We start from the raw sequence: 14,548 nt of genomic DNA, 5'->3' as shown, positions 1-14,548 counted from the left end.
ATATGAGATAAGATCAAAGGACAAACATTTGTCAAATAATACTACACTTTATAAGCCCTTGGATCTATTTACATTTAACGCTTTTAATTAAAAGTTAAGATGAGTACTAAATGATGTGACAATGAAAATAACCGTCAATAAAATATTTTGATAAGGGAATTTTGTGAAGTTAAAATAGATCTAGCCTCCATCTTCCCCCTTTGTCGTTTAGGTTAGCAACTCTCCAACACCAACAAAAAGGTCTGCAATGCCATTGACGAAATTCATCTTTGTCTTTGATGCAGTGAATACTTCTTAACGTAGGCTATATAAATATTATTTGTCTGCGATGAAAATAAAAACAGGGCTAATATGAAATCCAAACAAGAATATAAACTATTTGCAGAGTTTAACACTTCTGTTTTCCTCCCAACTTTAATTTTTTGCAATCATTTTTTTATGAGTACAACGATATATTTTACATTGGGGAGAGGGAATAGTTCATCTTCAGAACTAAGACCTCTCACTTACAAGTGAAGAGGAATACCACCAGACTATAATACTGAGTAGCCAATTTTTTGCAACCATTAAATAGCAAACAAGAAACTACTCAACATGATACGATTAATCACAGTTTTTATTCATTTAAGTTTTAATCTTTATTATTTATTATATTAGTTATAATCTGTGTCATTGTTCATGTCATTTAATGACTAAAAGCCTCCACGTCACTCTGAATAAGTCATTGGCCGTTGAAAATCTAAAATGGCTAAATGTAAAAAAAAATTTGTCAAAACATTTGTCTCTTGATCCTGTTCTTTGGAAAATATAGAAAAAAATGAAGAGCAAAAGTTAATCACTCCAAACATGGTTAGCAGACTTTTTATTAAAATGTGTCAATATCTATTTCAACTTGAGCTTACCCCAAGCAATAAAAATGCTCGGGATGAATTGGATTAATGGTCCTTATAGTGATAGGTAATCAGAAGATAGTTCTTGTGGTAAAAAATTTGAATTTAAACCTTCGTGGTGAAGTCTGTTAGAATTCATGCTCAATTTAACATTTCCGTTATTTATCCGTTAACCCATTCCGTCTTCATAACCAAAAAGGAAAAAAAAAAAAATCTCATTCATCCAAGGCTATGAATTCTTTGCTCCATGCTTCAATTTCGATTTCATTCAAAACTCTTTTGTCCATTAGATCGACTGGATTTTTTTATTTCAGCACTAGCCAATCCAAGTATCACTGAAAATCTTAGTTATTCTTTCTTACGTGGAACTTTAATTGAACTGCTTGTTTGTTAATTTTGCAAGAACTAAAACCAAGAAAGATGAATAGAGTAGCAGGCATATCTCAAAGGTTTGTTTCTGGGGATTTGCTCATTAACAATGATACGAACAACGAAGGGAAGCTGAAAAGCTAGAGAGAGAGAGAGAGGGAGGAGGAGGCAGGTCGAATGTCTAGAGAGAGAAAAAGAGAGGGAGGGGGGATGCAGAGAAGCAGGTAAGCAATCTGGAAAAAAGATGGGGTGGTTGGGGTGGGAATGTGAACGAGACTTATAGAAATATTAATTTGTGCTTGAATCCTAATAAACTTCACTACCAGAGTTTAAATCCGAATTTTTTTACCATGAAGCTGTCTTTAGCTTACCCTGTTACCATGGGAATAATTAATCTAATTTAGCCAAATGGTTAAACTTGTAGGGTAACACGAAAGGCGTTAAACCACGTTCGATTAATTGTTAGAAAGAACGATACAAAAATAGTAAAGCTTTTGATTTGATTATTGGTCAGCTGAGGGAAGAGACATGGAAAGGAAAATATGAGAGACATGTCGGCATTTCTCTCTTAAATCACATGTTATGACTAGATGAGCAATTAAAATACACAAAGTGATTGTAAATGAGCTATTGGTCACTTGAGAATTTTATGGTTTGGATTTCACTTTAAGTCTGTGAGTTGCGAGTTGGAGTCTAACTTCGTTTAAGAGGCCTTGTTGATAGTGTTCTTTTACATTTAAAATAAAAGTTTTGCATAAAGTGCTTTAAAACATATTAAACATGGACACGTACCAAGAGAAGAGATATCTATTTTTTAGACAAAACTTGTTACGTCTCAAACACTCAACTAGGTATGTAACTAAAGGGTAATATTAGGTAGGCCAAATTTTTAAACTAAATTTTGTAAACCGAATGATGTGATTGTTGATGATTGAGTTATTACTTAAGTATTGATTAAAATGCTTATTTCATATTGATGACACATTACTTAGTTTGTAAATAAGGTAGAATTTGATTTCCATAACATTATTCTTAATTAATTATTGAATTGTATGTGTTCTAATATTCTAGTAGATAAAATGATAAATTTTCACTTATGCACCCCGATTCGAAACTCCCTCGTTCTTAAATGTTTATAATACTTTTCAACTCTCCCATCTTTAAATAATAATATTAGATTAAATTTTGAAGACTCTAAGATTCCCTCTTTTCTCTCTTGAGTCTTCCACCCAATGATAATAATAAGTCGATCTCTTTGCACTCCTAGGTTTTAAGTCCACCTCTTTTCTCTCCTCCACTTTCGCTACTGGGTTTAAGTCCATCACCATCATAGTGGTGTGGACCACCATTGAGGCACAACTCCAATCTTGTCTGAACATGTCCATAAATCTCCCCTAATAATAATCCATAATTTGACGCTTTGTCACCCACATTTTCCTGTAAACCCAACAAAAGTTTTTTACCTCTCATTTTATTCAAAAGGTATTGATGGGTTTCACAAACTTTTGATTTTACAACCCATGTATGTCTCATCCCCCTTTTTAATATTTGTAAGTACTATGTTTCACGTGTCAATTAGTGATTAGTAAAATCTCAACATGCAATATATATATATATATATATATATGTGTGTGTGTTAGTGAAGAAATTGTTACCGAATATTTTTGTCCATCATTTTATTTATTATCTTTAGATAAGTTTAGAAAACTGATCATTAACATCACTTAAGGGTGATGAATAACAATGCACCTAAAAATTGTATTACGCGTTTAATTACTTACTGTATTGTTGATCACAAGTACTATGTTTCACGTGTCAATTAGTGATTAGTAAAATCTCAACATGCAATTTATATATATATATATTATGTGTGTGTGTGTGTGTGTTAGTGAAGAAATTGTTACCGAATATTTTGTCCATCGTTTTATTTATTATCGTTAGATAAGTTTAGGGTACTGATCATTAACATCACTTAAGGGTGATGAATAACAATGCACCCAATTTTTATTACGCGTTTAATTACTTACTGTATTGTTGATCACATCTTTATTTAGAGAGGTTGCACTCTTAAATCACAATATTAGCTAGTTAGCTTACACGATACGGTAGATATGTAATCAAAATAGGTGATGTTAGTAACACATCATGTGGTCATCTAATATCTATTGACATAAAGTCGGAAGAGATTCAAATTTTTTAGGAAATTGTTACTGGTACTTCAAATCTCTCATTTTGCACTTCAAATTTTCTATAATTAGAAAGAAAAATACACTTGTAATTAAGAAGTGTAGAATAAAGTTGTTGGAATGCTAATAACAGTTCCTACAAGACAATAATAATGAAATTCGAGTGGGATGATTGCAAAAGGGGAATTTGGTAGTGACGTCTTGTCAAAAGTCCAAATATTATTAACCAGCACCTTCATGAGCTAATCACGAATCAATCTCCTAATTAACTACAGATTAACATCGATATTCTTCTATATATGTAGTATGGAACGGTGAGTAAGTTACAGTGGACAAATATAATAAGGTATTAGTAAATATGGGCAGGGGGAAAGTGGAGCTGAAGAGAATCGAGAACCCAACAAGCAGACAGGTCACCTTCTCAAAACGCAGAAATGGACTTCTGAAGAAGGCTTTTGAGCTCTCTGTCCTCTGCGATGCTGAAGTTGGCCTCATCATCTTCTCTCCATCTGGCAAGTCCTACCAATTTGCAAGCCACGAGTACGTTTAATTAACAAGTAATTAAACTAGCTAGCTAGGTTTGATGATGATCTTTCCCAATAATAATTGGTTATGGTAACGTGTGATGCAGCATAACTAGGACCATTTCCATGTATAAAAGGGAAGTAGGGTTGCCTGAATCCAACAACTCAAGCTTCGGAAGGGCCAGAACAATGGAGGTATATTACAATATATTTATGTATTGCTCTTTTCGGTGGAATTTTTTTTTCGGTCCAATGCTTATATCTAAACATAATGTTATTAATTTACGTGATATAAAATAATTGAACGTCAAAATTGATATTTCATGACCTAAAGTATTAACAATTAAGAAATAAATACGCTTATGTATTATAACATGGGTGACAGTGACACTAACAAGAGTGTGAACTATGGAGTAATAGTAAATAATAAAATGATTATAATATATACAGAAATATAGTCCATATCCATTGGGCATATTTGGTGTCGTATTAAAACAAAATTCATAATTTTCAAAACATTTCTTAAGAACATCTTTTAAGCAAGGTTCTAATAGACGTTAGCCGCTAGTCAGGCAGAAGACTTGGGCCTAGTGCCTAGGTAGCAAGACTTGGGCCTAGTGCCTAGGTAGCAAGACTTGGGCCTAGTGCCTAGGTAGCTAGACAGGGCCTAGGCAGACTAGGCGAATTTAAGTAAACTTATATTTATTGTATAAATAAGTGCATGTTTATACTTAAAAAATGCATAATTGTAATGAGATGCAAATTAAAAAAAATAGAATGACATATATGAAAGTATTAGAAAATATTGAAAACATGGGGAACCAAAATATATAATGAGTGTTCATCCACATATTCAACAATTCGCTAACAATTTATTAAAAATATATAATACAAAAAAGTTATCTATTTTTGTCTAAGGGAGAGTTGTGACCTAAGTGAGTGCTTCGGCGGCTAAGAGATCCTAGGCATCATTTCTTAATTTTTAAACGCCCAGGGATTAATTGAGGCACTGGTCAGCTGCCTAGCGCCTAGGCGGTGCTAGGTGGGGATTTTTAGAACAATGCTTTTAAGAAAAGTTTTATTTAAGATCCAAAAATTGGTTTGGCATAAGATTCAAATTGTTTATAAAATTTTAATAATTAAAAAGAAAAGGAACAAAAAAACTCTACAACAACTCCCTATGGATCCAGGAATTACTACTAGATTCAATTGGATAGACATATAGATCCAAAGAGAAGGTCGAAGGACAGGGAGAGAAGAGCATAGAGATGAGAGAGAAATAGGAGAGATGTTCGGAGGGGAGAGAAAAAACAGGATAAAGATAGAGGCTAGCAGAAAAGATTGGAAGATAGGAGAGGAGAGAGAAAATAGTGGGTTTGGAGTTTAAAATCTTTAAAAACTCTCTTTTGTGTTGTTTAGAAGTAGGTTAATTTTTAAGTTAGTTTGAGTTCACTTTTTTTTTAAGTAGTCTTACCAAACGAGTATTTAAGGTGTAAAACTTAAAATATTTTTGAGTCTAAAGGGGAATTCAAGTAGAGTACTAAACATGCCCTTAAGTTTTTCTCTTTTGATGGATCAAATGGGCTCCTATATGTCCATCCTAATTCTTTTCAAATAAGATGACTCTTATCTTTTCTCCAAGCTAATTAAACAAAGGGTGGTGCTATCCATACATTCCTTTTACCTCTTAAATACTCTTTGTTAATTTATGTTTTTGATTTTTTTCAATTCATTAAATCTGATGGTTAGAAATTGAGGAGGTGCGTGGGAGGTAAAAATGAGTGTACGGATGACATCACCCTCAAACAAATAAATAAAAGTTCATATCTAATTAGCTAGTAATTAATCACTCCTACAAAAGCATGAAAAAACAGCTTTTATATCAGAGTTCAATTTATGTCACTTCCAATAACATCGATATTCGATATTGTCTCCCAACTTGTTATTATCACTCACATTTTATAACAAAAGGTTTCAGTATTGGTTGGAATGAGATTGATATTTAAACTCTTCTTTTTCAGAGATATGATCAATGTGGAATATTTCACAATTTCTTGTCTCTGCAATGTTAAACTAATTACTTTGATCTGCTGTATATTTTTGACAGTATTGGAGGAATGAAATGAAGAGTTAAGAAAATCAATAGGAAGTTGGAATGAGGCTGAGGTAGGTTTGCAGCACTACAACTTTTTTCCTGTGCGACGTGTGTGTGTATATATATAATGTGGTTGTTTTATTTCAAATTTCAACAAATTATAAATTAATTAACATGGTATTATGAATATATATGAAGAACTTGGCTGGGGAAGAGCTATCAACGCTTGGCGTGCAGAGCTAAAGCAGCTGGAAAGACAGTTAAAAACTGGGGTTGAACGCATCCGCTCTAAAATGGTATATATGATATTATTATATTTCTGGTTTAATTTATATGTTACTGATAACAACTAGGGTTTAATTGATCTGTGATTAATCTAATTAATTAACAGAGACGGATCATTTCGGAGAATTTAGCTTGCTGAAAAGAAAGGTAAACAACCCTCTCGTAGTTTCCTGCTTAAGTTGTTTCGATTAATTCAAATGAATTGTTACTTTGGACGTACGGAAATAGTAGTTCGTAGGGTTTATATTAGGGTTTGACATGCTTGTGAATTGGGTTTATATCAAAGTTTCTATAATTTAGTTGTATAATATGCTGCAGCTAAAGCATCGCAAGAAGAAAACACGCGTCTGCTAAAAAGAGTGAGTAATATTGCCCTAATTTCCTATGTTAATTAATTGCAAATTGCGGTGAATCATAGAAATGCTTAGTTAATTAATTGGACACTTTCGTTTGATTAACATGTGCTGATTTGTCTTTTGAATTGAGATTAAGTTGCACGAGCTTAATTTTGCTGATGCCACCTGCTCGACAACTTCTGTGGGAGCAAATGCACGCATTAGTGCATTTCCAAGGTACAAAAATATAAGGATTAATTTCGGTTTACTACTTTGAAGTTTTTTGGTTTTCAATATTTGATACATAAAGTTTTTTTTCATCTCAGAGTGGTATCTAAAGTCATAATTTTAGGATACTTTCATACATCTGTTAAAGTTTATATTAAATAAGTTGTTAAAATGGTGACATGGCGCCTACATGGACAATAAACTGGATGTCACGTGTCAATATAGAGCCACGTGAATATTAAAAATAAATAAAAAATAAAAAAAGGGGTTAAATCTCTATCCTGCCCTCACCCAACCCCACCTTCCCTTCCCTAATACCCACCCGCCACCATCCCTTTTCACCTTCCCCTTCCCCAAAACCCCCAAAAACACCCTCCCTCCCTTCTTTCTCTAGATGACGGAGTTTCTGATCTGGATGAGAGCTTGGTGCATGCACAGGCTGACCCCGTTGCCAGAGAAGTGTGATTCATTATGTCAGCCGAGGATCGACGGAATCGAGTGGCTGTTTGATCCCTAGTCTTCCACGTGCTCATCTGGGTTCAAGATTGTGATTTTTTCTGTAGAGATTTCCTTTTGGTGTTGTGCATCTCACCTATTTGATCCAATGTATAAGTCCAGATCTGTTCCTGAGGTTTTAAGTTCCTCTAAGATTTTTCTTGTCTCTTTTCTACTCATTTGGTGATTTGGTGAAATGGGTTATGGTTGGAAGTTTTGTTTAGAAGAATGATTGTTACAATGAAATGGTTTATGGTGGTTCGACAAAAAAAACGGGTTATGGTGGAATTTTGGAATGGAGAGAGAAGGGAGGAAGGGTTGTTTTGGGGGTTTTGGGGAAAGTGACGGGGAAAAGGGAATGGTGGCGAGTGGGTATTAGGGAAGGGGAAGGTGGGGTGGGTGAGGAGCGGGATAAAGATTAGCCTAATTTTTTTATATTCACGTGGCCCATATTGACATTTGGCGTCCAGTTAGTTATTCACGTGGCGAGCCGCCACGTCACCATTTAAATGGCAGATTTAACAACAACCTTAACGGATGCATGAAAGTGTCTCCAAAATTATGACTTTAGGGTACCACTCTGGGATGAAAAAACTTCATGTACAAATGTTGAAACCAGAAACTTCAGGGTAGTAAACTGGATTAACCCAAAATATAATATGTACACACATATATATATATATGTTAAAATATTATTATGTTAATAATGTTTATCACTAATTAGCTTGCTGTTGATCAATTATACTCTTACTGTGTGGCAGTGAACTAATTTGAAATTCAGGGTTCTTCAACATGATCTTTGAGCAGCACCATCCAGTGCCCAACTGATTTGAAAAAGGCTACCTGCTTGCAGCAGCTTCAGCTTTTGCTGTTGTGTATGTATACTTAAGATTATATTTGCACCTAGCTAGCTTGAGTTTCTAATTTCTTGTGTATGAGCTATGTGGAGTTTGTGGAAATAAATTTATGTATATGATGATTTGGATTGTTGTTATGCATATATGTTTCTGGCCATACAATGATAAAATAATATTTTTTGTATTTGTTTTGGCGTACGTACGTATTTTTGTCTTCTTATTTCAGGAACAAGAACATCAGAGAAGCACGAATTAACTAGGTAAACTAGCAAACCAAATTCTGTAGGTAACGGCTAAGATTAAAAACCACCACACTTTTTTTTTATCAACTAACTCTTAATTTAACACATTTTTCTTCCAAATGTTAAAAGATTCAAATTCGGATTGCCCCTCCCAAAGACAAATGAGCACGATTTGATTTTTGAAGTAATAGATCAATTTTAACATTAGCGTTTAAGTTATGACTCATGCGAAGTTTTTCAGTGTGACTGTTACATCGTCACGTGATATTATCAATTCATGTTATAATACACATATCTATTTATTAACATTATACTATATATCCATGACACATTAACATTTTTCATTCATTCATACATTAATACATGAACTGGTAATACTACGTCACGTGACTGAAAATTGCTCATCGTTGAATCCAAGAGGATTCTCATTCCAATTAGATTGGACCATGATAGTTGGGCTTTTGGGCATAAAATTTTCCGGGCTTGAGCCCATTATACACACATCACAATCTGCAGCCCCACATCTAAACCAACCACTACCGACTCCCCCACCCATTCTCTCCTCGATTTCCAGCTCCCACTCCAAACCACCTCTCTCACCCCCACCCCCCAATGGCAGCCATAGCTCGCGTCTCCAGAAAAGCCCTAACCTCCTTCTCCAGCTCAGCCCATCCATCCGCCTTCCACCGCACCTTCGCACGCCGAAGCAGCAAAGCCGCGGCCATAACAACCCTCGCCGGATCGGATCAAATGGGACTACAGAGGTCAGAGAAGGATAATTCCACTCGGCAGTGGCTCCCGAAGATCGCCGTCGACGCTTACGTGGCACCCAACGTTGTCTTGGCGGGTCAGGTCACGGTCTGCGACGGGAGCATCCGTTTGGCCCGGGTCGGTCCTCCGCGGCGATCTCAATAAGATCACCGTCGGATTCTGCTCCAATGTTCGGAACGCTGCGTCCTCCACGCCGCTTGGTCTTCCCCAACAGGTAGGTTCCCCAACTTTCTAGCTTTTTCTTTAAATATTTCATTTGTTTCTTAATTTGTTGTTAATCCTACAATTGGTTTTAATTATTCGAATTGAAGTGTGTTAATAGCTGAATTGCTACACTGAGTATAGCTGCTGTGTATTTGGTAAGCTGTGGTAGGTTAATAGCTGAGAATTGAAGGAAAAATTGAACTTGTAAGTAGATAATGGAATTTGTAGTGCATTTGGGTCTTTCACTAGAGTGTAATGTAACTCACAAGCTGTTAGTTTTTCGGGTCCGGTAGGGTAGGCATTTCAACATAAAAATATTACTCCTTTAGTGAAGTGGTGATGGTGACTATCTTTCTGAAAGAATAAAAGTTTCCTGTTTCCATATTGTCATTGCACTCGTGTCAATAGTGAGGTAGTAATATAGTGTTGGAAGCTCGAGTTGATGTCCTTTTGAAGAAATTTCACCAGGTTGTTACTCATTATTTCCTCCTTCCCAATCTTCGAGTCTGGGGATTTGGAAAGAATTAGTTTGGAAGGATAAATGGATTGAAGTCTCCTTTGTGCGGATTTTTTCTTATCTACCAATGTGTCTGCTCTCTCTATTTGAGTGGTTGGATGTTTGTTTTTGTTAGAATTTGAATGATTTGGCAGTTACGTGTGTTCTTCTTTTACCAACAACAACAACAACAAAGTCTTTTCCCACTAAGTGGGGTCGGCTATATGAATCCTAAAACGCCATTGCGCTCGGTTCTGTGTCACGTCTTCGGTTAGATCCAAGTACTCTTAAGTCTTTTCTTAGGGTCTCTTCCAAAGTCCTTCCTAGGTCTTCCTCTACCCCTTCGGCCCTAAACTTCTGTCTCGTAATCGCATCTTCTCACCAGAGCATCAGTTGACCTTCGTTTCACATGTCCAAACCACCGTAACCGATTTTCTCTTATCTTTCCTTCAATTCAGCTACTCCTACTTTACTTTGGATATCCTCATTCCTAATCTTATCCTTTATCGTGTGCCCACAATCCAACGAAGCATTCTCATCTCCGCTACACCTATTTTATGTACGTGTTAGATGCTTCACCGCCCAACATTCCATGCCAATAAAGCATTATCGGCCTTATTGCCGTCCTATAAAATTTTCCCTTAAGCTTCAATGGCATACGACGGTCACACAGCATGCCGGATGCACTCTTCCACTTCAACCATCCAGCTGCATTCTATGGTTGAGGTCTCCATCCAACTCTCTGTTCTTTTGCAAGACGATCCTAGGTAGCGAAAGCGGTCACTCTTTGGTACTTCCTGATCTCCAATCCTCACCCCTAACTCATTTGAGCCTCCATTTGCACTGAACTGAGCCTAGTTTCATGCAAAGCATTGTTGAGGTAGTTATTGATGAGGTATCATTTCGTAGTTTTAATCCTTCTGCCATGATTTGGAAGGAGTATCTTGCGATGCAAATTTGTACTTGGATTATTGCACATGGTAGACATTGGGATACCATCTGATTCTTTATCACTATGTTTTGAACGTATGGCACAAATTGTTAAGGGAATCAAAGTCGTTTCCTCCTTGGTTTTGTTGTTCTTTGAGAACCATTGTGCTTTTGTCGACCCGGAAGAAATGGACCGTCTTGTGCAATAGTATGTGGCTATTATCTGAGTAGTATGGGCATAAAGAAATAGAAGGGGTATTTTTTTAAAAACAAAAGTGCGCAGGGTGTAGTTTTTTCTTCTAGAGGTAGTGTGCAATTGCCGCGCCATTTGGAGTTTCTATTCAAATATGGGGCCTATATATTTGCTATGGACAGGGACACAGATACGGCAATACGCGATACGTGACATGCCGACACTTTAAATAAGGACAGGGACACAACTAGGACACATCGATTAAAATATAATAAATTTATAATAATATTACATATATTATAATTTATAATATAACAAAGTACCCATGTTCATCAAATTCATTCACCATACATAATAATTTAAACAACACAAGATTCAAGTCTCAATGATCTTCAAGTCTCTCTTTCTATTTCTTCTTGAACTTAATTGTCGTCATTAGTAAAGATTCCGGCCTCTAATTGGAGAGAGATGACTGAAGAGGAGTTTGGCAAACTTTTAGGTTTTAGAAATTTCAGTAGTTACAGAATTGCCCAAAATGTCTTACATTTACAAAAAGTGTCTGGACCGTGTCCAAACTGTGTCCGGGGTGTGTCCGAGGCATGTCGGTGTCAGGGTATCCAACACTCCGACACTTTGGGGTTTCGGAGTGTCCGTGCAACATCTATTAGACTATCCTTAGTTCATTCTCCATTTCCTGAATTCATGGCTAGAGAAATATGCTAGGCATGGGTGTCAAGTATTATACAATATAGAAATTCTCTTCTTTGTGAGGAACAGCAGGTTCCGATAATTAGTGATGGATAAGATCAGTAGAATGTGATATGTAAGAAGTGGTAATATCGATTATTTTGCCATTTGTATTTAATGTTTTAAAACAGCTGAGTGTTTCTGGGAATCTGTCATTCCTGAACTTATATCTCGCAACATCTCTTGCTTGAAACTTTTTGACCTTTAGGTTTATAATTGGGGTGTAAATTCACTTCATTCAAGAATTTGGAATTTCCTTATGTTCTAACATTTAGCATATAACCATAGAGCATCGTGTTTCTTGGTTCGTTTTAGGCCGAGTTTCCACTGATCTCTACATTGTTCCTGGTCCTATCCAGAGACCAACCTTAATTTACGTCAACTTCTAATGAATATAATGATCTGGTCTATCTTTTTCATTGGCTCTGTTTAAAGAGCATATGCTTTCATTTTAAAATACATCGGTTGTTTGTGCATCCTGGAAGGTGACTATGACTCTTGTAAATCATTGTTATTTGTGTTGATGTGTTTTCTCGACGTGCATATCACGTCTGTCATGGAATGTAAGGGATCTATTGCTATTTGATCTACTGGGATTTTCTGAATTTATAATACGCAACCACTTTCACTTTCTCAGGACTTCCAGCAGAGACATCCATTGAGAGGTTTGTGACTATGGCGCATACAGTCTGTTGCGGTCCTGCACAATTGAGCCAGAATGCATCATCGGGCAACATTCGATCCTAATGGAAGGTTCCTTGGTGGAGACCCACGCTATCCTTGAAGCTGGATCTGTGGTTCCCCCGGGAAGGAGAATTCCGACTGGTGAAACTTTGGGCTGGAAACCCGGCAAGGTTTGTCCGAACTCTGACACATGAAGAGACCTTGGAGATCCCGAAACTCGCTATCGCCATAAACGATCTAAGCAAAGAATATTTCCAAGAATTCCTCCCGTATTCCACAGTATATTTGGAGGTTGAAAAGTTCAAGAAATCTTTGGGGATTTCCATTTGATCAGTTTCATCGTCATGTTTCCTTGTATCGTTTAGTTGGAGGCTTTCCTTGTAAGGAAAATAAGCAGCTTCGAGGACAGAGCTATCTTTTTGGGGTGTCCACCTTGTATTTCGATCGTCCTGTTTTGAAATATCAATCGACAATCGGATGTTCTAATCGTAGTTTCCGGCCGGCACGTAACAGGAAACTCCGATCACTTGCATCCCCATTTGTTTAAGCTCAGCTGACTTGATGTCATATATAAAAGATTCACCATTGCTGTTCTTCTAGAGTTATGATATCCATATCAGATCTAGAATTTGAACATTGGGGGTTTTTATATACAAGTTTTTTAGATAGAAACAAGGTGCGAGGCGCTTAGTATTTCTTTTCAGTTTATTCACCAAGATATTTCGTCGAATACTTGGTAGACTCGTTGTCAGTCAAATCATATTATGCACATGTCAACAGAGATTGACTTATGCTGATACGATCTAATGAGCGATAAAAGATAGAATTTGTAAAGTGATATCGATTCAACCTGTTGAGATTACCTAGCAGGCATTACAACAAATATTTAGCAGGCACAAATGAGAATTGTAAAAATTGAAAGATGGCTAACTTTGATGTTTTGTTCGTTTGTCGGCTGCCGACTGTATATTAATTTCCATTATTTTTCCTATTGGTCAGATGCAGGCTATAACTTGTTTTTATGTTTTTGGTTTGAACATTGATTGATGGAAAAGGGCACCAAACAAATCCCAATCGATATATTTCTAAGAAATAAGGTTTGACATGTCCCCGGTTGCAACATTGCTAATTATTTGGGATAACATGTCTTTTAGAAATGTTCTGGTTGTATGGTGAGGGAATCTCGCGCGCGATCTAAGAGATATTTCTTCTATTTTTCTTTCATTGAACTTCAAAAAAAAAAAAAAAAAATCCTATTCAATGCGACCGATTTATTTATCTCCTTAAATATAGAATAATAATTCCTGTTATATATGCATTGTATATGCTTTGCAAGATTTGATTCATGCGGGAATATACAATGCAAGGTTTCGTATTTTAAAAGAAAAAACATTATTTAGCTAGGTCAAGAGTTCGATTCTGTTGACAAAAATGAAAGTTCATATCCTTGAAAAGCAATGCCAAAGTAATGTTACTTGACTAGGTCACGATTTTGATTATAATTAGTTGTTGGGTCAAATCTAGTTTCGTTTTCAATAAGGTTTGATATAAATTAGATATATTCATTTTCCCTTGAAAGACATGCACTAAATCATGGAGAAATGGGACAAGAAATTAGGTTTAAGTCATTGAGTGCGTGGCTTCAGCCTTCATGGGTTTCTGTCTCTAGTGAAAGATACTGAGACGGCTTCGGAAAATAAAATCTTATGGTTTGGCAGGCGTGGGCGTAGTTACGTTGACGACAACGTATATAATTTTTTAGTGAAGTCGGGTTTAAATTTTTTACTACAATTTCAAATTAGTTTTAAAGTAAAATATTAATCGTTTAAAAAATAAAATCTTATAGCTGTTGTCTCAACTAACAATTTTCTTCTGATTTGCCCTATCAACTTTCAGTTTGATTCTAATCCCCTCTTGGTTACATTTTTAAAGCCGTAATTATGCGAATATAACAACTTTTCCAACCACCAACCAGAAAAGGAGACCTTCAATTTCAACACTTCACTTGAGCATACCT

At 36.0% G+C, this 14,548-nt stretch overlaps 2 pseudogenes; both read left to right on the top strand.

Annotated features, from left to right (window-relative positions):
- Nucleotides 1-3,746: 3,746 nt before the first annotated feature.
- Nucleotides 3,747-8,405, top strand: LOC125469423 (annotated as a pseudogene).
- A 698-nt stretch (nucleotides 8,406-9,103) lies between these two features.
- On the top strand, nucleotides 9,104-12,919 carry LOC125469410 (annotated as a pseudogene).
- The last annotated feature ends 1,629 nt before the right edge of the window (nucleotides 12,920-14,548 follow it).

The sequence above is a fragment of a genome, unplaced genomic scaffold (assembly GCF_019419815.1).
Source record: "Pyrus x bretschneideri cultivar Hongxiangsu unplaced genomic scaffold, Pyrus_bretschneideri_v1 Contig42, whole genome shotgun sequence".
NCBI classification, from domain to species: Eukaryota; Viridiplantae; Streptophyta; class Magnoliopsida; order Rosales; family Rosaceae; genus Pyrus; species Pyrus x bretschneideri.
The sequence above is the reverse complement of the archived record's forward strand: the minus strand, read 5'-3'. Positions and strand labels throughout refer to the sequence as shown.